The following is a 10,967-nucleotide window of genomic DNA, read 5'->3' as shown; positions in this document are numbered from 1 at the left end:
GTTCTAAAAGGTCTTGTAGGTCTTCATAGAACCGTTCAGCTTCTTCAGCGCTACTGGTTGGGGCATAGACTTGGATTACTGTGATATTGAATGGTTTGCCTTGGAAACGAACAGAGATCATTCTGTCGTTTTTGAGATTGCATCCAAGTACTGCATTACGTACTCTTTTGTTGACCATGATGGCTACTCCATTTCTTCTGAGGGATTCTTGTCCACAGTAGTAGATATAATGATCATCTGAGTTAAATTCACCCATTCCAGTCCATTTGAGTTCACTGATTCCTAGAATGTCGACATTCACTCTTGCCATCTCTTGTTTGACCACTTGCAATTTGCCTTGATTCATGGACCTGACATTCCAGGTTCCTATGCAACATTGCTCCTTACAGCATCGGACCTTGCTTCTATCACCAGTCACATCCACAGCTGGGTATTGTTTTTGCTTTGGCTCCATCCCTTCATTCTTTCTGGAGTTATTTCTCCACTGATCTCCAGTAGCATATTGGGCACCTATTGACCTGGGGAGTTCCTCTTTCAGTATCCTATCATTTTGCCTTTTCATACTGTTCATGGGGTTCTCAAGGCAAGAATACTGAAGTGGTTTGCCATTCCCTTCTCCAGTGGACCACATTCTGCAGAACTAACACCCAAAAAAGATGTCCTCTTCATTATAGGGGACTGGAATGCAAAAGTAGGAAGTCAAGAAACACCTGGAGTGACAGGCAAATTTGGCCTTGGAATACGGAATGAAGCAGGGCAAAGGCTAATAAAGTTTTGCCAAGAAAATGCACTGATCATAGCAAACACCCTCTTCCAACAACATAAAAGAAAACTCTACACATGGACATCACCAGATGGTCAACACTGAAATCAAATTGATTATGTTCTTTGCAGCCAAAGATGGAGAAGCTCTATACAGTCAACGAAAACAAGACTGGGAGCTGACTGTGGCTCAGATCATGAACTCCTTATTACCAAATTCAGACTTAAATTGAAGAAAGTAGGGAAAACCACTAGACCATTCAGGTATGACCTAAATCAAATCCCTTATGACTATACAGTGGAAGTGAGAAATAGATTTAAGGGCCTAGATCTGATAGAGTGCCTGATGAACTATGGAATGTGGTTCATGACATTGTACAGGAGACAGGGATCAAGACCATCCCCAAGGAAAAGAAATGCAAAAAAGCAAAATGGCTGTCTGGGGAGGTCTTACAAATAGCTGTGAAAGAAGAGAAGTGAAAAGCAAAGGAGAAAAGGAAAGATATAAGCATCTGAATGCAGAATTCCAAAGAATAGCAAGAAGAGATAAGAAAGCCTTCCTCAGCGATCAATACAAAGAAATAGAGGAAAACAACAGAATGGGAAAGACTAGAGATCTCTCCCAGAGAAGGCGATGGCACCCCGCTCCAGTACTCTTGCCTGGAAAATCCCATGGACAGAGGAGCCTTGTGGGCTGCAGTCCATGGGGTCGCTAAGAGTCGGAGACGACTGAGCGACTTCACTTTCACTTTTCACTTCCATGCATTGGAAAAGGAAATGGCAACCCACTCCAGTGTTCTTGCCTGGAGAATCCCAGGGACGGGGGAGCCTGGTGGGCTGCTGTCTATGGGGTCGCACAGAGTTGGAAACAACTAAAGCGACTTAGCAGCAGCAGCAGCAGAGATCTCTTCAAGAAAATTAGAGATACCAAGGGAACATTTCATGCAAAGATGGGCTCAATAAAGGACAGAAATGGTATGGACCTAACAGAAGCAGAAGATATTAAGAAGAGGTGGCAAGAATATACAGAAGAACTGTACAAAAAAGATCTTCACGACCCAGATAATCACGATGATGTGATCACTGACCTAGAGTCAGACATCCTGGAATGTGAAGTCAAGTGGGCCTTAGAAAGCATCACTATGAACAAAGCTAGTGGAGGTGATGGGATTCCAGTTGAGCTTTTTCAAATCCTGAAAGACAATGCTGTGAAAGTGCTGCACTCAATATGCCAGCAAGTTTGGAAAACTCAGCAGTGGCCACAGGACTGGAAAAGGTCAGTGTTCATTCCAATCCCAAAGAAAGGCAATGCCAAAGAATGCTCAAACTACTGCACAATTGCACTCATCTCACATGCTAGTAAAGTAATGCTCAAAATTCTCCAAGCCAGGCTTCAGCAATATGTGAACCGTGAACTTCCAGATGTTCAAGCTGGTTTTAGAAAAGGCAGAGGAGCCAGAGATCAAATTGCCAACATCCGCTGGATCATCGAAAAAGCAAGAGAGTTCCAGAAAAACATCTACTTCTGCTTTATTGACTATGCCAAAGCCTTTGATTGTGTTGGTCACAATAAACTGTGGAGAATTCTGAAAGACATGGGCATACCAGACCACCTGACCTGCCTTTTGAGAAACCTGTATGCAGGTCAGGAAGCAACAGTTAGAACTGGACATGGAACAACAGACTGGTTCCAAATAGGAAAAGGAGTACATCAAGGCTGTATATTGTCACCCTGCTTATTTAACCTATATGCAGAGTACATCATGAGAGGCTCTGGACTGGAAGAAACACAAGCTGGAATCAAGATTGTCGGGAGAATATCAATAACCTCAGATATGCAGATGACACCACCCTTATGGCAGAAAGTGAAGAGGAACTCAAAAGCCTCTTGATGAAAGTGAAAGTGGAGAGTGAAAAAGTTGGCTTAAATCTCAACATTCAGAAAATGAAGATCACGGCATCCGGTCCCATCACTTCATGGGAATAGATGAGGAAACACTGGAAACAGTGTCAGACTTTATTTTTCTGGGCTCCAAAATCACTGCAGATGGTGACTGCAGCCATGAAATTAAAAGACGCTTGCTCCTTGGAAGGAAAGTTATGACCAACCTAGATAGCATATTCAAAAGCAGAGACATTACTTTGCCAACAAAGGTTCGTCTAGTCAAGGCTATGGTTTTTCCTGTGGTCATGTATGGATGTGAGAGTTGGACTGTGAAGAAGGCTGAGCGCTGAAAAATTGATGCTTTTGAACTGTGGTGTTGGAGAAGACTCTTGAGAGTCCTTGGACTGCAAGGAGATCCAACCAGTCCGTCCTGAAGGAGATCAGCCCTGGGATTTCTTTGGAGGGAATGATGCTAAAGCTGAAACTCCAGTACTTTGGCCACCTCATGCGAAGAGTTGACCCACTGGAAAAGACTCTGATGCTGGGAGGGATTGGGGGCAGGAGGAGAAGGGGACCACAGAGGATGAGATGGCTGGATGGCATCACTGACTCAATGGACGTGAGTCTGAGTGAACTCCAGGAGTTGGTGATGGACAGGGAAGCCTGTCGTGTTGCGATTCATGGGGTCACAAAGAGTCGGACGTGACTGAGCGACTGATCTGATCTGATCTGATCCTCATTTTAAACTTTTCTCTTCCTCTCCTCTTTTTCACATCTGATAGTTGTGCAGTACAGAGGAAAAAGTGAAAGAAAAGTGTTAGTCGTTCAGTTCAGTTCAGTTCAGTCACTCAGTCTTGTCCGACTCTTTGTGACCCCATGAATCGCAGCACGCCAGGCTTCCCTGTCCATCACCAACTCCTGGAGTTCACTCAGACTCACGTCCATTGAGTCAGTGATGCCATCCAGCCATCTCATCCTCTGTCGTCCCCTTCTCCTCCTGCCCCCAATCCCTCCCAGCATCAGAGTCTTTTCCAGTGGGTCAACTCTTCGCATGAGGTGGCCAAAGTACCGGAGTTTCAGCTTTAGCATCATTCCCTCCAAAGAAATCCCAGGGCTGATCTCCTTCAGGATGGACTGGTTGGATCCCCTTGCAGTCCAAGGACTCTCAAGAGTCTTCTCCAACACCACAGTTCAAAAGCATCAATTTTTCAGCGCTCAGCCTTCTTCACAGTCCAACTCTCACATCCATACATGACCACAGGAAAAACCATAGCCTTGACTAAGATGGACCTTTGTTGGCAAAGTAATGTCTCTGCTTTTGAATATGCTATCTAGGTTGGTCATAACTTTCCTTCCAAGGAGCAAGCGTCTTTTAATTTCATGGCTGCAGTCACCATCTGCAGTGATTTTGGAGCCCAGAAAAATAAAGTCTGACACTGTTTCCAGTGTTTCCTCATCTATTCCCATGAAGTGATGGGACCGGATGCCGTGATCTTCATTTTCTGAATGTTGAGATTTAAGCCAACTTTTTCACTCTCCACTTTCACTTTCATCAAGAGGCTTTTGAGTTCCTCTTCACTTTCTGCCATAAGGCTGGTATCATCTGCATATCTGAGGTTATTGATATTTCTCCCAGCAATCTTGATTCCAGCTTGTGTTTCTTCCAGTCCAGAGCCTCTCATGATGTACTCTGCATATAGGTTAAATAAGCAGGGTGACAATATACAGCCTTGATGTACTCCTTTTCTTATTTGGAACCAGTCTGTTGTTCCATGTCCAGTTCTTCCTGACCCGCATACAAATTTCTCAAGAGGCAGATCAGGTGGTCTGGTATTCCCATATCCTGTGAAGGCAAAACCAGGGTTTCTCATAGGCATTTTGTGTATTTGTATGTTTAAGTGTGCTGCCATAATCTTTCAGTCCCCATCCAAAAATATTAACTTCGTAAAGCACTCGCAGACACCTAATGGATGAGACAAAATGAAATAATTTAGACCTAGATGGTTTTCTGAATGATGAGGAGTGGATGGAGAGATAGAGTTCTGGGCTGTGCCTTTCTGGTTTTGAGTACAGTAATCATACCTTTTCTCTGCCTTGCTTGATCACTGAACCTAGGTTTGTCTGGAATGTTTCAGCCAGATGTTTAAGGTGGAGAAACAGATGGGAAGATGCAATTCCAATCTTCCCTGCCCATGTTAGAGGGCCTCCACAGATGGCTGTCAACTGTGGTCAGTTTTTCCCATTTTTCTCTGCTTTTTTCCCTTCAGGCATTTTATGCTAGAATCTTGCTAAATTAGTTTGGGAAGTTAGTTTGGGATATTTTGTAGTTTTGTTTTTTCTCGATGAAATATCCCATTTTTAGTGTAACTTTGCCTACACTTAAGGCCATCTTTGGGAGAACCAACAGTCAAACAGCATCATCACCAGCCCTAAGACATCACTGCTGTTTAGATATTACTGTGAGTATTGCTGATTATTTACTAAAGTTTCACCAGAGAGGTTGGGTCACCAGGGATTCCCATTAAGTGACAGAAAACAGTTTAACAAAATAGAACAGTTAAAAAGTGACTTGACCCTCCAAAGCATTATGCTAAATGAAAGAAGCTAGCCACAAAAGGTCACATGCTTGGTATGATTCCATTTACATAAAATATCCAGAACAGATAAATCCACAGAGCCATAGGGCTTCCCTGGTGGCTCAGATGGTAAAGAATCTGCCTGCAATGCAGGAAACCAGGGTTTGATCCCTGGGTTGGGCAGATCCCCTGAAGAAGGAAATGGCTACCCACTCCAGTATTCTTGCCTGGAGAATTTCATGGATAGAGAAGCCTGGCGGGCTACTGTCCAAGGGGTCACAAAGAGACATAACCCAGATTGGGGGCTGCCAAGAACTGGGGTCAGAGGGAAGTTAGGACAGACAGCAGGTTAGGGGCTTTACTTTGAAGTGATGGAAACGTTTTGAAACTAAGTAGAAGGGCTGAAATTTTCAAGCGTCTATTCATGGCTCAGTCTTTCTGGTGATCACCCTCATTCAGGAGCCATCCAGGAGCCCACCCGGAGTCATCTCATTAGAAGACACACTCCTACTTGCTGTCATCACTATGGGATTTACTGGGGTTTCAGTTCTATGCCAGGTACCTGGGGCAGAGACCAATATGTATTTTCTATCTGACAATGGATGCATCTCAAAAACATGACATTATGTTTAAGAAGTCAGATACAAAGGACTGCTGCTGCTGCTGCTGCTAAATTGCCTCAGTCGTGTCTGACTCTGTGCGACCCCATAGACAGGCTCCCCCGTCCCTGGGATTCTCCAGGCAAGAACACTGGAGTGGGTTGCCATTTCCTTCTCCAATGCATGAAAGTGAAAATTGAAAGTGAAGTCGCTCAGTCGTGTCCAACTCTTTGCGACCCCATGGACTGCAGCCTACCAGGCTCCTCCGTCCATGGGGTTTTCCAGGCAAGAGTACTGGAGTGGGGTGCCACCACCTTCTCCCTACAGACCTTATAATTTCATTTATATGAAATGCTAGAAAAGGCAAGACAATAGTGATAAAAAGCAGATCAGTGATTCTTAGATGCCAGGAAGTATGTATATCCTTTGTATTGGGAAGTATCCCAATACAAAGGGATCCAAGGAAACTTTCTGGTGTGATGGTAATATTCTCTACATAATGGCTACACACACACACATACATATATATGTATTGGTAGTTGAAACTCATCAAATTGCATATTTAAAAACTGGTAAGTTTTATTGCATATAAATTATACCTAAATAAATACAAGAACCCAAAAGAGAGGAAGGAAGGAAGGAAATTGTGCTCAAATGCATTTTTGGACAAGCGTCTCAATGTTGAATTGCATCAAATGTCTTTTATGATTTCTTTGGTGATCATTTGATTTTCTTCTGTGATCTATCAGTGGGTTAAATTTTTTGTTTGTTAACTCTTTTTTAAGAACTTTTTATTTTGAAGTATAGACATTTAACAATTTTGTGATAGTTTCAGGTGAAGGGACTCAGCCATATGTGCTGTGTGTGCTCAATCACTCGGTTGTGTCTGATTCTTTGGGGCCCCTGGGCTATAGTCCACCAGGCTCCTCTGTCCATGGGATTTCTCCAGGCAAGAATACTGGAGTGGGTTGCCACTTCCTACTCCAGTGGATCTTCCCAACCCAGGGATTGAACCGAGTCTCTGTGTCTCCTGCACTGGGAGGCGGGTTCTTTACCACTAGCGCCACGTGGGAAGCCCCAGCCATATATATACACATATTCAACGGGTTAAATTTTGATAATAGTTTTCCTAATACTGAACTGTATTTGTTACTCCTTGGATAAACTGCACTTGAATTGCGCTGTCACTCTTTTACTATTCTGTTTACTTATTTTTGCTATTAATATTTTAGTATATACTTTTGCATTCATACTAATGTGACTGTTTTTTAATGTGGTATTTTTGTTGAGTTTTGGGATTAGTGTTTCTCTGGCTTCACAAACAGAATTTGAAAACTTTCCTTTTTTATGCTCTGGAAAACTTTAACTGCTAAAAGAATTATTTTTTTTCTGTCAAGGTTTTAAAGAATTCACCTGTGAATCTGTTTGGACCTGAAGTGTTTTCTGGTTTTCTTTTTTTGGTAACTCTTTGATGACTTTCTCAATTTTAGGCTTTAAAAATCCTTTTCTGGGGTTAATTTGAATGTTCATGGTCTCCCAGCACCCACTGCAATCAAGTTTTCACATTCATTTGCACAGGGCTCTGAAAATCATCTTTTATGAGACTCGCAGATGTTCAATCTGAGTTTGTGTCACTCTTAGGGTCTCCAGTAGCCGATGCTTACGTACAGCCTGGAAAAGAAATCGATGATTTCAGAGTCAGTCCTTTCCCATGTTGAAATTTCCAAGTAGGATAAAGCATTTTGTTGTAATGATCCAAACTGTATCTTCCAGAAACTCAGATCATAGAATTTATCACTGGGAAGGGCATCAAGAAATGATCTGGACTCTGGGAATTCCCTGGCAGTCCAGTGGTTAGGACTCTGTGCAGCACTGCAGGGGCAGAGGTTCGATTCCCCATCAGGGACCTAAGATCCCACATGGCGCAAGGCCAGGCCAAACGAATAACAACAACAAAAACCAGCCCAACTCGCACGCAATCTCACTTCCTCTTCTGTTTTTGAGCAAAGAAACCAACCCATTTCTTTGCTTTTCTTGGCAGCAAAATTCCTCAAAAGGAACATCTATGCTCCCTGTCTATAAGTCCCCTCCTCTTTTTCTCTTTTCAAATCAGATCATGAAGATTTTTTCTTCCACCACCCCATTGGACCACTCCTGCCAAGGCCACCAAAATGTCCACGTGAGAAAAGCAGGGATCAGTCCCCCAGCAGCTGCCCCATCAGCAGAATTGTCACAGCCCAGCTTTCTTCCTCACAGCACCCCCTCTTCTCTTGGCTTCCAGAACCCCACACGCTCCTGGTTGTCTCCCTACCTCACCAGCAAGCAGCTCCTTCTCCATCTTTCTCCACACCCCTTCCTCCCCTGACCTGTATGCTTCGGTGTAAATGAATATTCCCCAGCTTTTGAGCAGGAGTTGTCCACAGTGTTAGCCACTCTTCAGGACAAAGATCTTCTTTTGATTAAAAGGTATTGAGAAACTGTCTCATTGGTAAGTGAAAACAAGAAAAAAGAATAGAGGGGAGGGAGGTGGGAGGGGGGTTCAGGATGTCAGGGACCCATCTATACCTGTGGCCGATTCATGTTGATATATGGCCAAAACCAACACAATATTGTAATATCCTCCAATTAAAGTAAATTAATTAAAATAATAATAGTCAAGTGACAAAAAGATAACAAAAACAATAACATCTAATGTAGCCAGGGTAACTTGGCTTGGATGAAGAACAATTTGCTGGTGGCCCTATGGCCTGCCTCAATAAGTTCCCAATATGTAGCAGGTTTGCGAAGCATGGGTTCAAACTCTTAAAAGCAGTCATCCTACTTTGGGAAGACACTCTAAGAAAATAATCCTAAAGGGGGAAATACATATCAGTTGTAGAAGTACAAATGCAGGTGCTTCATTTATAATGCAAGATAGAGAAAGAAATGAAAGGGACAGCAGCCAAGGCCCAGCAGGTGGGAGTGGCAGTCAGGGACTGGTTTGCAGAGACCCACCCGCAGGTAAATTATCATAGATCTATATAATCCTGAAATACTATCTAGAGTAAATTTGTGAAGTCTGTGTCAATACTGGAAATGTTTAAATGAAAAGGATTTTAATTGGAAAAAAAGTGGGGCACAAAATAGTACCTTTTTTTTTTTTTACAAAATAGTACTTACATATTGATTGAACTGGAAAAGGTCAGTTTTCATTCCAATCCCAAAGAAAGGCAATGCCAAAGAATGCTCAAACTACCACACAATTGCACTCATCTCACACGCTAGTAAAGTAACACTCAAAATTCTCCAAGCCAGGCTTCAGCAATATGTGAACCGTGAACTTCCAGATGTTCAAGCTGGTTTTAGAAAAAGCAGAGGAACCAGAGATCAAATTGCCAACATCCACTGGATCATGGAAAAAGCAAGAGAGTTCCAGAAAAACATCTATTTCTGCTTTATTGACTATGCCAAAGCCTTTGACTGTGTGGATCACAATAAACTGTGGAAAATTTTGAAAGAGATGGGAATACCAGACCACCTGATCTGCCTCTTGAGAAATTTGTATGCAGGTCAGGAAGCAACAGTTAGAACTGGACATGGAACAACAGACTGGTTCCAAATAGGAAAAGGAGTACGTCAAGGATGGATATTGTCACCCTGCTTATTTAACTTCTATGCAGAGTACATCATGAGAAACGCTGGACTGGAAGAAACACAAGCTGGAATCAAGATTGCTGGGAGAAATATCAATAACCTCAGATATGCAGATGATACCACTCTTATGGCAGAAAGTGAAGAGGAACTAAAAAGCCTCTTGATGAAAGTGAAAGTGGAGAGTGAAAAGGTTGGCTTAAAGCTCAACATTCAGAAAATGAAGATCACGGCATCCGGTCCCATCACTTCATGGGAAATAGATAGGGAAACAGTGGAAACAGTGTCAGACTTTATTTTTCTGGGCTCCAAAATCACTGCAGATGGTGATTGCAGCCATGAAATTAAAAGACTCTTACTCCTTGGAAGGAAAGTGATGACCAACCTAGATAGCATATTGAAAAGCAGAGACATTACTTTGCCAACAAAGGTTCGTCTAGTCAAGGCTATGGTTTTTCCTGTGGTCATGTATGGATGTGAGAGTTGGACTGTGAAGAAGGCTGAGCACTGAAGAATTGATGCTTTTGAACTGTGGTGTTGGAGAGGACTCTTGAGAGTCCCTTGGACTGCAAGGAGATCCAACGAGTCCATTCTGAAAGAGATCAGCCCTGGGATTTCTTTGGAGGGAATGATGCTAAAGCTGAGACTCCAGTACTTTGGCCACCTCATGCGAAGGTTTACCCATTGGAAAAGACTCTGATGCTGGGAGGGATTGGGAGCAGGAGGAGAAGGGGACGACAGAGGATGAGATGGCTGGATGGCATCACTGACTCGATGGACGTGAGTCTGGGTGAACTCCGGGAGTTGGTGATGGACAGGGAGGCCTGGCGTGCTGCGTTTCATGGGGTCGCAGGGAGTCGGACACGACTGAGCAACTGATCTGATTGATTGAAGCTGTGTGAAAACAAATCAGGTCATAAATATTCATCTGGGAAAAAAGTTATCAATGACAGGCTTTAATGAACACGGCAGCATGCTGGGAAGTGACACGAAAAGGGCACAAATATGCAGGAATAGTGTATAATCGGGAAGTCCAAGCTGCGTTCTGGGCTCCCTAAAAGTCTCTTGTAATCTCTGGGTTTGCAGCTGAGGACAAAGACTCTTGAGAGTCCTCTGGACTGCAAGGAGATCAAACCAATCAATCCTAAAGGAAATCAATCCTGAATATTCATTGGAAGGACTGAAGCTGAAGCTCCAATACTTTGGCCACCGGCTGCGAAGAGCCGAAGAGCCGACTCATTAGAAAAGACCCGACTCATTAGAAAAGACCCTGATGCTGGGAGACATTGAAGGCAGGAGGAGAAGGGGACGACAGAGGACGAGATGGTTGGATGGCATCACCGACTCGATGGACACGAGTTTGAGTAAGCTCCGGGAGATGGTGAAGAATAGGGAAGCCTGGTGTGCTGCAGTCCATGGGGTCGCAGAGTTCGACACGACTGAGCGACTGAACAACAAGGACAAAGGATGGGGTGGACGTCCTCATCGGGACTGTGGCCGATGGACCGCTAGAGG

Source organism: Bubalus bubalis, chromosome 13 (genome assembly GCF_019923935.1).
Source record: "Bubalus bubalis isolate 160015118507 breed Murrah chromosome 13, NDDB_SH_1, whole genome shotgun sequence".
Classification (NCBI taxonomy): Eukaryota; Metazoa; Chordata; class Mammalia; order Artiodactyla; family Bovidae; genus Bubalus; species Bubalus bubalis.
This window is presented reverse-complemented; position numbering follows the sequence as displayed.